The sequence below is a fragment of the Monodon monoceros genome, unplaced genomic scaffold, assembly GCF_005190385.1.
Source record: "Monodon monoceros isolate NGI ecotype Baffin Bay Population unplaced genomic scaffold, NGI_Narwhal_1 Super_Scaffold_1, whole genome shotgun sequence".
Lineage (NCBI taxonomy): Eukaryota > Metazoa > Chordata > Mammalia > Artiodactyla > Monodontidae > Monodon > Monodon monoceros.
Window position 1 is genome coordinate 41,381,790 of NW_021703765.1, and position 17,311 is coordinate 41,399,100.

Sequence of the window (17,311 nt, forward strand, 5' to 3'; positions counted from 1 at the left end):
ACCATTTAAGAAACTGCCAAAGTGTTTTCCAAAGTGGCTGTACTACTTTATACGCCGCCAGCAGTGTACGAGAGTCCAGTTCCTACACATCCTCACCAACACTTGGAACGGTCAGTCTTTTAAATTTAGTCATTCTGATAGGTGTGAAGTAGTAACTCGTAGTGGATTTAAGTTGGATCTCCCTCATGAATAATGACGTAGAACATCTTTTCAGGTACCTTTGGGTCATTAATTCAGAAGAGCTCATTGTGAAACAAAATTTCTTAGACAAATTTGATTGTGATTTTGCCTAAGTTCATTAATTTTCTAGGGGGCGAGGGAATCAGTAAAGGTCGAAGAGGAGAGAGAGAGAAAGAGAGGGAGAAGGGCAGTGAAAATAAAGGTATTAAATAGTTGGGAAAAAGGATGATTACATAAGTAGCTAATGTTTTTCAAAGTAAGAAATATTTGCAGTTTCATTTCGTATCACGACTCTTTCAGTGGTTACAAAAAAAAGTCTGCGAGGGCTGGTCCCAGATGCCAGGTATGCTGTTTACCAGACAAGAAAGAACAACCACTACAAGCAAATGAGGCAGATATGTCTATGGTGCTGATCACTGGAATAGCAAAATTTCATCCCCCAGCTGAGATGCCGATTTGTCCAATCAACCTGAAAGGGTGAAATGGGATCAGACAGAGAGTAGAAGCGGAGGGCCTGGGAGTGCAGCTGAATTTTAAACAGGCCATTGCCTGTAATGACACTTTTCAGGATCCAAGCAAAGATGCAAGATACAAAATTCTTCCATTTCCCAGTTTGGAGACTATTCTTTCCCCCGTGATACTATTAGAGAGCATGGGAGAATATAATTGTTGTAGGTAATAGAGTGAGGGGAGTTAAGTTTCTGTGGATTGTCTGAGGAAGGGAACTTCTGAAAAGAGAATGGTGTTGGAGGAATGAGGGCAGCTGAATTACATGATGAGGTAGTAAAAAAACAATTGAAGAACCGGTTTCATCTAATTTTTAGGATTTGGAATTGCTGTCTTGTATACCTCTGTCGACTCCAAATGTCAGTAAATTCTGTTATATGCATGAATGCCTTATTTTGGTTGTGTGTGAGCGTATGAGTGTGTGTGTGTGTGTGTGTGCACGTGTGTGTGTGTGTGTGAAAGAGAGCTATTTACTAGTTACCCATTGGAAGGTCTGGAAGGACAGAGAGCCATATCTGTGTCTGACACTGGCATAGAGACCACAAAGGGGACCAGACTTGAAGTGACCAAGCCCTCACCTGGCCGTTCTGTGGAGCTGAAAGTTGCAAAGTATATCTCGACTTGTGCTGCCTGCCTGCATGGGAAGACTTCGTTCCAGTGTGAAAACATACAAACCGTGACTTAAACATATTTATATCCATGAGTTGGAGGATGTTGTATGAAATCCATTTGCCAAACCTCAAATGGTCCATTAGGCAGTTTAAAATGCCCAGGAGCTGTATAAACAGGCTTTCTTGGGTTGTATTTGGACAAGTGGGACAAGTGAGGTGGGCACTCTTTGTGGCCTTGTTAATGTTTCCCCACCAATATTGGTCCATGAATGCTAGAATTTTTTCAGTAGACCAATGGTTTAAGGCATGTACAATGGTGAGGAATGAGAATTTGAGAGTCTGCAGTAGGACTGGGTTGTTACTTGGTGCAAACCAGAGCTTTCTCTTTTTACCAAACCAACAATTGTTGAACTTCCCATCTTGTTTCTCCTTCTCTGAGGTCAGTTGTTGCACTGTTCTAACCAGTTTTCCTAAGTTGTCATTTAGGGAAATATCTCTCGGGACAATGGCAGAGGTTTGGCTGACATTGGTTTCTTTAAGGGCAGCGTTTTTTTGAGGAAATGTCAGCAAAATGATTTTCCTTAACTACCAGAGAGTCAAGTTTAGAATGCCCTGAAGTCTTAATAATAAAGCTAAAACACAGGTAAAAGTATTGCATCCAATAATTCCTGAAATAGGGGCCATTTTAAATTCTATTTCCGCTGGGAGTAAGGAAGTCACATTACTTCTACAACATTCCAAAATCATGGGCTATTCCAAAAACATATTTACTATCAGTTATAAATGTTGGCAGTTTTGCCCTTGGCTGAAATACAAGCCCATGTAAGAGTGTATAATTCAGCCTGTTGGAGAACTTAATCTCTAAGTTCTAGAATGATTCAACGATATCAAAAGGAGTAGCAATAACATACCCAGCACAATATTTGCATTGTCACCTTTTAAATAAGAACCATCAGTAAACCATAAGAAGTCAGCATTACCCAATGGAATTTCCTGCAGATCTTCGAAAGGAGTCAGGTGATCTTGTCAGTGTTAAGGAGCCATGAGGGACTTTGTCAGTGATGGAGGGGAGACGAGTACCCAGGTTAAGGTTATGACAATGTAAAAGAGTCATGGAAGAAGCAGTTAACAAGAGACTTCATAGTAGGTGAGGCATGTGACTGAGAAATATTGAGTGTGATGAGAATTCAGGAGGGCTTCTACTGTATGAGGTACAAAAGTGATTAAAGGGGATCCCACAGTGATGTTCTTGGTGGCCTTCACCAAAAGGGCAGTGGCTGTAATGACTCTAAGGTAAGGGGGTTATTATCCCCATGCCACAGGGTCCGGCTGCTGGCTGTAGTACTCTATGGGTTAGTGGTGGTCCTGTATTTGGGGGTGAGTACCCCAAGGACCGTCCCTTCCTTTTCATGTACAAAAAGGAAGAAAGGAATTCAGAATTGGGATGCCCAAGGGTGGATTCATCAAACTCTCCTTTAAGGCCTTGATGGCTATGTTGCCTGATTCTTCCCATGAACTTGGGTTCAGGGTTGTTATAATTGAGTAAAACACAGAGGTTTGACCACAAGAGAGACACTTGGAATCCAATTTCAGCAATAGCCACCTAGCCCAAGAAAACTTCGCAGTTGGTTCTTAGTTTGGGGTTTTGGGAAACTCAGGACACCGTGAAACCTATCTAGATCGAGGTGTAGTCCTTATCCTGAGATAGCAGATGCCCTGGATATTGAACCTGGGTCTGGGCAAGCTGCAATTTTCCTTGGCCATCCTAAGTCTCATTAAGGCTAAAAGCTTTAGCAAGTGGGTGCTGTCTTCCTGTGAGGAGGCCCGAGAAAAAGAGCAAAGAAGCAAATCATCCACCTATTATAACAAAGTAGAACCTCTAGGGAACTTTATATCAAACAGATTAGCCTTCAGGATTTGCAAAAAATAAGGATTTTCAGTAAAACCCTGAAGCACTACCATCCAGATGAATTGTTTTTCTTCCCAAGTGAAGGCAAAAACGTATTGCTAGCTTCATCAGCTGAAATACTAAAGAATGCACTGCATAAACCGATTACAGTAAAGAATTCGCTTCTGGTGGGAATGGATGTGAGTAATGTATGAGGGTTAGAAACAGCAGGTTGTCGGGGAGATAACAAGGTTTTTTTATTGCTGGGAGGTCCTAGACAAACCTCTACCCTCATTCTTTAGGTTTTCTCACCAGTAAAACAGGAGTGTTACAAGGATTAATACTAGGGAGAATGAGGCCTGAAGCCTTGTAATCTTCTATTATGGGCTTTATGCCTTGAAGGGATTCTTTACTTACGGGATGTTGATTAATTCTGGGAAGAGGTTTTTGTTTTTTTTTTTCATGGTCAATGTCACTTTTATTGTAGTTAATTTATAATTCCCATTTGCCGTTATAGTCAAACTTATTCAGAGAAATAAACCAGAATTATAAGGGTAGGAGACACTGCAAATATGTTCTCTCACATGATATTTAAGGCTAGGTATCTATGAAACCACATTAGAAGAGCTGATGATATAAGTTTGGCAGTTCTCAAGAAACATTAGTCAAACCAGAACTAAATCTCAATGCATCAGTTAACATCTGCCGAACACTTCCTCTTGCGGTTAGCATTGTATTAGTGCTTAAACCCAAGTAGTTTGACTCAGTAAATTCTAAAAATACATATTTAATTCTCATAATATTATTCACAGAGTTCTTGGCAGAGGTGAATTTTGAGGTTCATGTTGTCTCTCTTTCAGTCCCAAAAGCTCTGTTTTGAGTTCTCCAGGCTTTGGTGGAATTTCAGATATTGTCAGGTCCGGCCTGTAGTACCGGTGCACCACCTCCGCGCCGGCGCACATGGCCAGGAGGCTGGAGGCGAACATTTTCAGGTAGGACGTCCAGGACACGCCCGCGGGCATGGTCGTTGGGCTCGAGCTGCGCTGGCCCTCGGAAGCGGGTCAGGGGACGGTTGAAGGGCGCTCCGGAGACTGAGCGGGCGGCCGCGGAGCGGACCGAAAGTGCAGGGGATCTTGGAAGAGGTTTTGAGGGATCTATTTGAATCTTGATGGGAATTGTGCTGTGAATTTTTCCAATATCATTTGGAGATTTTGCCCATAAAGAGGGTGGTAGCTGATTCAATAGGGACAAATGATCGGTGTTTCCAGATCTACTCTAGGACTGTTAGAGATGGAACAAATAAAATATGTCAGAGTCAGGTTGGCTGCTTTGATGACTTATCTCCAAGTTCTAGAATGATTCCCCCTTTTGGGAGAAAGCAATTCCAGCATAATCCTTCTCTAGGAAGTCTTGCCCTAACAAACGGGGCAGAGGAACTAAGGAGAAAGGGGTGTGTATCTCTCAAAGATCCTAAACAAAAGGGAGTACGTTCAGAGACAGGAACCTCTCAAGGTTCGTTAGAGATCCCCACGATTTGAACAGGGGTTGCCTTATAGTAGTGGGGTTGAGGGCCAAGAGTGTGGCTCTGGTGTCAATTAGGATGGGAAGAGATTCATTCCCAGTGTAGGGAAAGGTCCCAGTTCAGCCTGTTAATAAACAGAGTTAAAAGCTACCCAGGTGGAATCAACATTTGAAGGAAGACCTGAATTTTCTTTAAAAACAATCTGAAGTCAATTGTAAAGTCATGAACAGGTTCATCAGATTTTTGTGTACTAGCCTGAATTTTGTTCCAATCAACAGGCTTTGGAAAAGCCCTGAAAATTGCTCAGTGAAGTCGTCTAGCGAGTGCTCAAGCCTGATCATGTATGAGTTAGTGGGCTGGTCTCCCAGTTGTAATTCTAGAGACATTCAGGATTTTCCCAGTGAGCTGTTTTCATCCAGTGTTGGGCCTGACCTTCACTGACAAACGTATGAACTAGCTGATATAAGTCAGAGAAATGAGGCTGGTAAGTTTGAATGACTCTACTAAATCCCTCAGCAAATCTGGAGAATCCTTGGGTACTTTGCCTAAATCTTTGACTATGGCTCACAGTTCAGCTTTAGTCCAGGGAATATAAGAAAGTAATGGTTTAGCCTCTGGATCCTCGGAAGGCTTAATTTGAAAGGAACAGATTCTGATAAATTCAGAGGAAAAGGGAGTGGGGAGAGTTTCAGCGGAAAAGGGAAATTTGACATGAAAATTCATACTGGGGAGGACAGTGGGGTGGAGAGGTGTAGGTGGCATAGAAGGGAAGGAAGAAGATGGTGCCAGAGTCAGAGTCTGAGACACAAAAGCTGGGAAGAAGAGCCTGAGGCTTGAGAAGCCATTTTATCTTTCTTTGTTTGCCTCAGTTAATCTTGAAATCTTATTTTTTAGAGAGGCAAAGATTCCTAAGAACATTTAGAAGCCTCAAAATCCAATCGAATTAGGTGCGGCATTCAGTTTTGGGAATTTTAGAGCTAAGTAAGTTTGGGGATTTCAAAAGTTCCCCATAATGGCCACTGACATTCTAAATTGTCTTTAGTTAGGTCGGTCCATTTAGTTAGAAAGGCACATAAGGAAGGACAGTGGTTTTCAAACATAAAATTGGCTGAGGTCCCTGTAGAGAATTCAAAATGTGAATATTTAGATAACTGGGATCCCACCTTTCAGAGGTTTTTCTCTAGAGTAAGGGAATAATTTTCAAATAGGCTTACTGTTCAAATAGCTCAAACGACCTAATACCAGCCAGTTCTAAGGGACAATCTGGTCCCCAAGGAGCCAGACTAAAATCTTAACAGGGCAATTCCAATAGAACAGCCCCTATTTCTGATAGAATTGGGTTGAAGACAGAACCGGCACAGCTCACATGAAACAGTCTCTGTTCCTGATGGTATGGGCTGAAGTGTAGCCAGTTCCAATGCAGTATCATTTCACAATCATGCCAAAGTGCCAAACGAGTACTTGCATACGGAACAAGGCCTTAACCAGAAAGGATGAAACTTTAAAAAGATCCTGACTAAGACCTGAGGGCTTCAAAAAGCAGAGAAGGCCGAAGTTGGGATCCTGGAGAAAGACTTACCCTCAAATCCCAGAGTCGGCCAGAAAAGCAATGAGCAAAAACAGGTTCAATGTGAGCACTGCACCTGTCTGCTCAGCAGTCTTGGAGTCATTGGGGGTCTTCTCTGGTCCCTGTACAGGCCACCAAAATGCTGACCTAAAACAAATAGACTACCAGTTATTTCTCTAGCAAAAATGGGTATATTTGGGCTCAATGAAGAATGGCAATTTGGGGTCTGCAATCATGGCAAGCCATGTGCAAGTCCCCTACATCAAGGAGAGGACAACTCTTTTAAAGAGGGGCAAAGGAAGTTGGGAGGGCTACCATAAACAAAAATTCCATTGGAGGAATCGAGATTTCAAAGTATAGTGGCTTTTCGTTGGCTGAGTTGTGACAACCTCTTAACAGCTGAGCTCTTGCCAGGCCAGAAGAGGACGCCTTTCTTCTCCTGTTGGGCTCTGCTTTCATTGTAGGGCAAGAGAGCGCCCTCTTCTGACCTCCCAACTCTATATTAATTGAGGTTCCTGTTTATTAATTTTTTATACTCAAAGTCCAAAACACTCTGAGAATGAAATCCATTTGGTGGCAAAACTGCCCTATCCTGACCTAATTTGACTGCACAACCATGATTGAACAGATGGAAGGCTATGCAAGCTCCTTAGCACTTAGTGTGGTTAGCAATATACTTTGTGGCAGAAGTTTTTTTTTTGGCTGCACTGGGTCTTTGTTGCTATGCGCAGGCTTTCTCTAGTTGTGGCGAGTGAGGGCTACTCTTCCTTGCGGTGTGCAGGCTTCTCATTGTGGTGGCTTCTCTCGTTGCGGAGCACGGGCTCTAGGCATGTGGGCTTGAGCAGTTGTGGCTCATGGGCTCTAGAGCGCAAATAAGCTCATGGGATCTTCCTGGACCAGGGCTCCAACCCGTGTCCCCTGCATTGGCAGGTGGAGTTTTTTTTTTTTTTTTTGAGTTTTGAGTATTTATTATATTTGATTTTAATAAAATAAATTTAATTTTAAGTTTACATAATTTAATTTTTAAATAATGGCTGAATTTCAACCATCAGTTGTCCAAATTCCTGCAAATTTTGGGAATTCCCTGGTGATCCAGTGATCAGAGCTCCGAGCTCTCACTGCAGAGAGCCTGGGTTCAATCCCTGGTCGGGGAACTAAAATCCCACAAGCTGTGTGGCACGGCAAAAAAAAAAAAAAAAAAAAAAAAATTCCTGAAAATTTGACAGTGAGCCCTTGTGGGCCAATATGAACCAGCTCCAGCACTGCACCGTTCAGCATCCTGCCTTAATGAACAGGACCAGGATTCTATCTGCTTTATTGGCAGGCGGATTCTTAACCGCTGAGCCACCAGGGAACCCCTGTGGCAGAAGTTTTAATGTGTTTGATTATGAGACATTGCTACAGTTCCTGCTGGGAGCGTTTTACATTTGTTGGGTTTTCACTGTATTCCTTTTCAAAATCTGAAACATTCTGAATCTTGAAACACAGCTGTTTTCAAAGAAGAGATTGTGGATTTGTATTTGCAGACAATTCTTAAGCCTTGACATCTGCAAATATCAACATTTATCAATACTTTAGGAATTGAATCTTTATCTCAGTTTTACCAAGAAGTCTTTGCTTCTCTCTAATATACTTTTCAAAATTCTGGTTATCTGCTTCTATAGCTGCTCAAGGAGTGGCTGCTCAAGGTCACAGTCCCCTCATGTCTGTGCTACCTCTTTGTTCTATTTCCAAGTCTAATTATATTTTTTGTGGGGAAGAGTCACTTCTGTCGGGGTCTCCCTTATAAATAGAGTTTCCCTTTACACAGGTCCTGGGTGTGTCCCTGTAATGCCATTGACCGATTCTCCTGGAGTAGCATCTCAGAGGTTTACCCTTTCATGTTCACTATGGTGTCAGTTTCCCAAATAGGGATTCCATTAAAAATGTAAATATTGACAATTGTAAGGAAAGAGGATCCGGAGTTCTGGCTTGAAAGAGAGTGTTAGTGCTTCAAATAAAACATTGCATCATTGGTGACTTTATTTAGCATTGGAATTCATTAAAAACATGTTTCTAATTAAATAATTACCAAGCTGAGGCCATGCTGGTTAACTCTACCTACTCTATTTTGCATATTAGTTTAGTTGCTTTGATTATACACATTGCTCAGTTTTGGCAAGATATTATTACATTGTTTTCTGTAATTAAACTGTCATGCAATATTGATTAAAAATACCATGCAAAGTTAGCTCTCTAAATTTTTCTCCGTTTTGAAATAATTTTAGAAAGGAAACTTTGATGCAAATATATGCCCAGTAAATATTATTGGCAGCCTATTATGTGACAGGCCCTCCCACTGGGAGTTGCAAAGGTGAATGAGTTGCAGTTCTTGTTTTTAAGATACTCATATGCTGATCAGAGGAAGAGATGTTAGAAACACATATGATTCATACTAAAATTGGGCTTTGTTGTGTAAGATACAAAAACCTATAGGGCGGGGAAGGTGGTATCTGCATTTGACCATTGGGTTTGCCCCGTGTAGAGCTCAGTCGTGGAGTTTCATTCAGAATCAAAATCAGTGTCTCTTTTGCCTATATTCACATTTAACCTTTTCAATTAGCAGACAGTGTGCTAATTGAAAGATCACTCAGGATTCTAGTCCCAGCTCTGCCACTAACTTTCTGACTGATAGGGTCCCCATCAGAGTCACAGGCTTATTAAAAATGCATATCCAGTGACTATAGTAGGTAACACTGTATCGTATAATTGAAATTTGCTATGAAAGTAGAACTTAAATATTTTCACCAAACACACACACACACACAGGTAAATATGTGAGGTGATGGATGTTTAACTTCACGGGGGTATCATTTTACAGTACATACATATATCAAATTATATCTTACAATTTAATTGCCAGTTATACTTCAATAAAGCTGAAAAAAAAAAAAAAGCACATCCGGGCTTTTTTGCAGACGCCGCCACCCCGGAACCTCCCACGCTGCCCAACCACAGTCAACCCTACCGTGTTCTTTGACATCGCTGTCGACGGCGAGCCCTTGGGCCGCGTCTCCTTCGAGCTGTTTGCAGACAAAGTTCCAAAGACAGCAGAAAACTTTCGTGCTCTGAGCACTGGGGAGAAAGGCTTTGGTTATAAAGGTTCCTGCTTTCACAGAATAATTCCGGGATTTATGTGCCAGGGTGGTGACTTCACACGCCATAATGGCACTGGTGGCAAGTCCATCTATGGGGAGAAATTTGATGATGAGAATTTCCTCCTGAAGCATACGGGTCCTGGCTTCTTGTCCATGGCAAATGCTGGCCCCAACACAAACGGTTCCCAGTTTTTCATTTGCACTGCCAAGACTAAGTGATTGGATGGCAAGCATGTGGTCTTTGGCAAGGTGAAAGAGGGCATGGATATTATGGAAGCCATGGAGCGCTTTGGGTCCAGGAATGGCAAGACCAACAAGAAGATCACCATTGCTGACTGTGGACAAATCTAACAATAAATTTGACTTGTGTTCTATCTTAACCACCAGAGAGCACCCCTTCATCCCTGTCTGCTCAAAATATCCTATAATCTTTGTGCTCTCATTGCACTTCTTTGGGTTCCATATTTTCCTTATCCCCCTCCAAGTTAAGCTGAATTGCAAAGTTAAGTTCATGGTTATGAAATAAAAACTAAACAACCAAAAAAAAAAAACAAAGCACATCCGTAGGTCCTACCCAGATCTACTGAATTAGAACTCAGGGGCAGGGAATCTGCATTTTAAACAGGCACCACAGATCAACTATACTGCATTAAAAAAAAAAAACTTTAAAATGAACAGGCACCGCAGGACATGATTACACAGGCTGAAGTCTGAGAAGCACTGGACTGCAGGGCTGTGTCAAGTCTTTTCCAGATCCACAAATTCGAAGCAGTGGGGTTGCAACGCAGCAGCCATCCACGTCTTCCTGGAGCTACCACACCCTGCAGCTCCGCCCACATCTTCTTCTCTTCAGTTAACTCATCACAGAGAAGATTGAAGGAGAGAAGGGAAAGCAGCAGGCCCCACGGGAGCCTGAGCCACTGGCTGTGTTCGGACAGTTCGCTGTGCCTTTTGGTCCTACTTGGGTCTGGTTACACATACGCCAGGGGCCGGCAAACCACAACCCATGGGCCAAATCCAGCCCGATCCCTGTTTTGTAGCTTGCATTCTTTGTGAACTAAGAATGGTTTTTACATTTTTAAATGGGAAAAAATCAAAATAAGAATAACATATCATACACATAAAATTGTATGAAATTCAAATTTCGATGTCAATAAATTAAGTCTTCTTGGAACACAGCCACAGCTCATTCATGTACATTTTGGTTATGGCCACTAAATTTGCTCTGAGTGTCATGTGCCGAGGCTGGTCTCAGCTAATGGGGGGATTCCATTTTCTTTGTCAGTGACTGACCGGGGGTAGGTATGTGGCCAAGGAGAAATAAGAGAAAGTCTTCTAGGGGGCTCCAGGGAAACGTCCTCCTCCCTTATAAAGTGGTACAAAGAAATTTCCTTAAATCTTTGAACAATGTCATCCAAGGGCATCATGCTTGGATTTTCTTCAGTTGCTGTCTTGCATGGGGAAAAGTCCATGAACGGTGGAGATACTGAGCTGGAACTCTGTCACAGCTGGTATATATATATATTTTCTCTCTTTTTCCTCTCTTGCCAATAACATCAAGAATGCTCCAAAGTAATTGTGCTTTTCTGATTAAGAACATTCTGGGTAAAATGATTTCTGACTTGTGGTCTAGAAGGAGAGAAATTGTGCTGTTGATATCTTGCATTGCAAGAAAGACAGAGCTGGGTTATTATAGGTGTTGACATTTCCTATGAGCCCCACTTACAAAATTGAGATTAAGTAACTTGCCCAAGTTCACATAGCTGGTCAGTATGGATCTGAACCCAGGTGCCAAGCTCCAGCACCTGTGGTGTTGACCTCTGCACATCACTGCCCTCTCCTCGAGGTCTGGATGAGGCCGATGCTCTCTCTCACCTCCCATCTACTTTTCAGGGTGGGTCTGATAATCAGGCATGGACAAGCAGTGCATTCCATTCTCACGGCCAGAGTCACTGGTTCAGGTGGGATATGTGACACAAGGTAGGCCAGGGAGTCGCAACCCCAAGGCTTTTCTGGAACTATTAGGAAAGAGAATCTATGTCAGATGAAATAGCCAAACCAACAGGTTGTACACCTGAAGCTGCTGTTGGCCATCATTCCACCACAGAGAGAGAGTCAACACAGGACTATGCAATCAGAGGAAGGAGACAGACAGCTCCTGCTGACATACGTGAGTCTGCATCTAGCCAAGCCTGACACCCTTTTCTTTCTTTTCCTTCCTTCCTTCCTTCCTTCCTTCCTTCCTTCCTTCCTTCCTTTCTTTCTCTCTCCCTCCCTCCCTTTCTTCTCTCTTCCTTCCTACCCTCCCTCCCTCCCTGCCTCCCCTTCTTCCTTCCTTCCTTCCTCCCTCCCTCCTTTCTTTCTTTCCTTCCTTCCTTCCTTTCTTTCTTTTTCTCTCCCTCCGTCCCTTTCTTCTCTCTTCCTTCCTTCCCTCCCTCTCTCCCTCCCTGCCTCCCCTTCTTCCTTCCTTCCTTTCTTTCTCTCTCCCTCCCTCCCTTTCTTCTCTCTTCCTTCCTTCCCTCCCTCTCTCCCTCCCTGCCTCCCCTTCTTCCTTCCTTCCTTCCTTTCTCTCTCCCTCCCTCCCTCCCTCCCTTTCTTCTCTCTTCCTTCCTTCCTCCTTTCCTTTCCTTTCCTTCCCTTTCCTTCCTTTCCTTTCCTTTCCTTCATTTCCTTTCCTTCCTTTCCTTTCCTTCCTTTCCTTTCCTTTCCTTCCTTTCCTTTCCTTCCCTTCCCTTTCCTTCCTTTCCTTTCCTTCCCTTCCTTTCTTTTCCTTTCCTTCCTTTCCTTTCCTTTCCTTCCTTTCCTTTCCTTTCCTTTCCTTTCCTTTCCTTTCCTTCCTTTCCTTTTCTTCCTTTCCTTTCCTTTCCTTTTCTTCCTTTCCTTTCCTTTCCTTTCCTTCCTTTCTTTTCTTTTCCTTTCCTTTCTTTCCTTGCCTTTCCTTTCCTTTCCTTTCCTTTCCCCCCAAGATTTGCTTGCATCAGCTTGTATTTTTTCTTTCGCAACCACAACCCACAGGTAATAAAGGAGCCATCAACATTCTTCAGCAGATGAAGACCTAAGCAAGTGCTGAGACCTTGGGGATACATAGTTACATGAGAAGTGAACTGTGTCTTCACAAAACTAAACAAAGTGAACTGTGGATACAGTAGAGTGTGCCACAGGCCATGCTGTGGTGTGTATAGAGTGTGGTGGGGAGAAGGGGTCCTCGTTTAGATTGAGGATTTAGGAAAGGCTCCCAGAAGCTAAGTAGGAGGTAGAAGGAAGGACACTTTAGGCAGAGGGAATAACGATATAAAGGCAAAGAAGTGTCAGCTAGCAAGTTATCCTTAATTCTGGAGACCACGAGTAGTTTGTTATGGGGCTGTTGCAAAGGGTGCCTTTTGAAATGTGTTGGCAGTAGGCCCAAGGGTAGGGAGACATCAGATCATGAGGGACCTTTATCTTTCAGATGGAAAATCACTTAAAGATTTAAGCGGGGAGAAAATGTGGTTAGGTTTGTTAGTAAGATGATCACCTTGGCTCTAGTGTGGAGGATAGATGGAGAATAGGCAATGTTCTCTCACTCATGAGACTGTAAGCATCTCTCTTTAATTCTGTTTTTCACAGCAATCTGATCGCCAACATCTCGACAGAAGGGCTATAGTAAAAGTGAGAAATCACTATCAATGTCGGAGAAAAAGCAAAGCAAACCAAAGAAAACAAGTATATCTTTCAGCCCCCAACAGTGCTACTATTTGAATACACAGCAATTAAATTTCGAATGAAAATCATTGCTACCAAAATCAGTCTTAGTATGAGTGCTGGAAACTCCTTTCTCCTTCTGTGAAAAGGTTTTATTTCTTTTCACTAAAACTTAAAGAGGACTCAGGGGTTTATAGGATTCATTCAGGAGCAGTTCACTATAGGAATGTGTTAGTGGAATGGGCAGTGAAACGCCATCATTTGATCCCAAGAAAGCCTGTCATTTGATTCCATTTACAGTGGGTAGCGCACATCAGTGGGCGGTGTAGCCTGGGGCTATGACCTACTTTGCGGCTGATGTCTTCCACTGTTCCTGGGAGGGAGGTTATTTTTGTTTCCGCTCATCTCTTATACACACACAGGAAACATAAGCGTCTGACGCTCCCTGAAAACATCCCGATAGTTCTAGGGCAAAATGGGCTTCAAGGTTATTTAATTTATGCCTCTTAAATCCTGACACTTTTTTCCTCAGGTGAATTATATGCAGTATATAGAACTTTTAACCTTTTACTCATCTTTTCCTTACCATCATTTTTTTTTTTTTTTAAAGAAAATATTCCAAGGCTTAAGTGGCTGACTATGAACTCCCAGGTTTTGTGCTCCTGGATATAATGTTTGTTTTGTTTTCCTGAAAGATTGCACTAAAATCCTCTTTTCTTGGTATGTGTATTCTAATTTGAAAAAAATGGTAATTTAAAAGAAGTTTCAGTAACATTTCATTAGGAAAACAACAGGGAGCACATCTTCATGTGGAGGAGGTTAGTGATGTAAGAAACACTTGTAGTGTCTATACCTTTTCATATCTAGGGATTTGTTGGCTTTTAGTTATCCTTGGATTACTCTGGTTTTAATTATATCTGGCTTATTTAGAAGATATTGCCATGCTTGTTTAAAAGGAAGTCTTCTCACGTATTAGGCAGACATTTTGTGGGATTTCGTTCAGACTAATTTTATGTTTTGATTTGATGAGACGGGTCTGAGTTCATCTAGCATCACGAGGCTTAGTTAACCTTCTGTCGGTACAATGGCGCCTGATATTTGTGAGCTAGGGAAAACCTTTTTCTTCCCATCAGAATCTGTAGTTCACGACAATAAACCTCACCCAGGTATTCCTATAACAACACACCACAATAACAGTACAGACCGTAAGTAGTAAGGAACACAAGATTTAGAATGACTCATCTGTATTCAAGTGCTAACTCCACTACTACAAAGCTATATGATATCAAGGAAGTGACCCTTGGGATTTTCATCTGAAAAATGGTGTAATATTTACTGCAAGTGGTTGTTCTGAGTTATTAATGAAATAAAATGGCGAAGAAGTTACCTAAATGGCGAAGAAGTACCTAGGCATCTACTAATGACAGCGTTTCAAGTCAGGAAACTGTTGTTATAATGCCCTTTTCTTTTTATCTCACCTTTTGTATTTCTCCCAATATCTTTCTAGTTTGGAAACGGAGTCTACCTTTCAGATATCTAATTCTTCCTTTCTGGTCTTGATCTGTTATTTTGATTTTTCTCGAATGGTTTCACTGTCTGGATATAATAATCTTACTTTATTTTGTCCATTTTATTTCCTCTACTCTTTGAGGTCTCTTTTTCTTCTTGACTGGTTATGCTGATAACTATGATCAAAGTTTCTATCTTTAGACACCAAATTTCATCCCATTTGCTGTCAGAGCCTCTCAGGGTGAATTTAGAGTCTACCAGCTGACATTTTCTTTCTTTTTTTTCTTAGAAATATTTTTATTACAAGGGTTTTTTTGGGGGAGTGCTGCTTTTTTAAAAAATTGAAATATTTCTAACCTGACATATTTTTATTGAAGGATGACTTAGACTTGCAATCTTTACTGCTTTTATTTTGTATTTAAAATTTTTAAATATTTTTTAATAAATGCTTTAAATTTTTAAAATTGTCCCTCATACTTAATATTATTGTTTTTATCAAATATTTCCAATGTGTACAATGTGATGATATACATATACCTTGTGAAAGGATTCCCCACATCAGGTTAATGAGCACATCCATCACCATCATTTTGCTTTTTTTTTTTTTTTTTTTGCGGTACACGGGCCTCTCACTGTTGTGGCCTCTCCCGTTGCGGAGCGCAGGCTCAGCGGCCATGGCTCACAGGCCCAGCCGCTCCGCGGCATGTGAGATCTTCCCAGACGGGGGCACGAACCCGTGTCCCCTGCATTGGCAGGCGGACTCTCAACCACTGTGCCACCAGGGAAGCCCCACTTTTGTTTTTTTGGTGAGAACATTTAAGTTCTATTCTTTTAGCAAATTTCAATTATGTAATACAGTATTATCCACTCTAGTCACCATGTTTTACATTAAATCCTCAGACCTTATTCACCTTATACTGAAAGCTTGTGCCCTTTTACCAAGCTGTCCCTCTTTGCCCGACCCCCAGCTCCTGGCAACCACTTTTCTACTCTGTTTCTATAAGTCTGATTTTCTTTTCTTTCCTTGCTTTTTAAGATTCCACACATAAGTGATACCATGCAGCGTTTGTCTTTGCCTGGATTATTTCATTTAGCATAATGCCCTCCAGTTTCATCCATGTTGTTACTGTTTTTAAAGGACAACCACCATGTAAACATTTCCTGGCATCTGAACATTGGAGTCCAGCCAGTGGGACCTAAAAGTCCCATCCCTCACGAGACCAGTTTCTGAATGGTTACACATATAAAAGAAACACAAACTGGGCTCCAGTGTTTGGCTTTACCAAACATTTCTTGAGAATCTGGAATTTATATTGCATTTTCATATAATTGAATTTAATTTTAATATAATTGTATTTAATTTAAATACTAGTACTAGTATTTAAATAACTCTTCCACTCTCCACAGTAGCTCTCCTATCTACTTCCTCCCCTGTCTTTCTATTCTACACGCTGCTCTTTTTTTTTAAATTTATTTTCTTTCTTCTTTCTTTCTTTCTTTCTTTCTTTCTTCTTTCTTGTCTGTTTTGTGTCTTCGTTGCTGCGCGCAGGCTTTCTCTATCTTTCTTTCTTTCTTTCTTTCCTTTCTTTCTTTCTTTCTTTCTTTCTTTCTTGTCTGTGTTGTGTCTTCGTTGCTGCGCACAGGCTTTCTCTAGTTGCGGCGAGCGGGGACTACTCTTAGTTGCGGTGTGTGGGCTTCTCATTGCGGTGCCTTCTCTTGTTGCAGAGCACGGCCTCTAGGCACGTGGGCTTCAGTAGTTGTGGCACGCGGGCTCAGTAGTTGTATCTTGTGGGCTCTAGAGCGCAGGCTTAGTAGTTGTGACGCATGGGCTTAGTTCCTCTGTGGGATCTTCCCCGACCAGGGATCGAATCCATGTCCCCTGCATTTGCAGGTGGATTCTTAACCACTGCGCCACCAGGGAGGCCCATACACTCTGCTCTTTGCCACCAAACTAGTTTTCTCCTCTTGACTCCCAGTCCCAGCTTCATCAAGCTCTTCCTACTCTCTCTGTTTCCCAGATTTCTTCTCCATGGGTATCTCCAAGCTCTTTCTCATGTGGAACAATTTAGCTGCTCTTAGATTCTCCATGTGTCTTTTCTACCTTGTTTACCCATTAATTATAACAAAGGCACATACTTAAAAGAAATTATTTTTAAAATTGAGGTATGATTGACATACAAAAAGCTGTTCTTATTTAATATATACATCTTGATGAGTTTGCAGGTAAGTGTAAACCTGTGAAACCATGACTATAACCAATGCCATAAACAAAACCGTCACCTCTAAAAGTTTCCTTCCTCCTTCTTTAAGACATTCTTATTCTAAGTGTGTCAATGTGATTTACCTAAAACTTTAGCCTTCCTGCATCAACATGACTTAGTTGTTTGTTCCTGAAAACACTTGTTCAGAACAAACCAATAAATAACTTCACTGTTTGCTTCAGGAAATTCCCATAAACCAAGTTATTGGAGATAATAGATTGCTTACCTGGGCAAAATCTTGTTTATTAACCACAGGTTACTTATTCAAGACCCTTGCTTTGCTGTGTCCACCAACCTAAATATAAACAAATTAATAAAGTAATAATAAAGTAACATTTATATATTACATGTAAAAATAAACTTTATGTATAATATAAACAGATATAAAGTTCTCTGCCTTGAAGACCCATCTTAAAACACTTGAGCTCAGACCCCAGAGCCGTATAAA

The 17,311-nt window shown here is 41.6% G+C and overlaps 1 pseudogene; it reads left to right on the forward strand.

Moving 5' to 3' along the window:
• Positions 1–6,891: 6,891 nt before the first annotated feature.
• On the forward strand, positions 6,892–9,763 carry LOC114892696 (annotated as a pseudogene).
• The last annotated feature ends 7,548 nt before the right edge of the window (positions 9,764–17,311 follow it).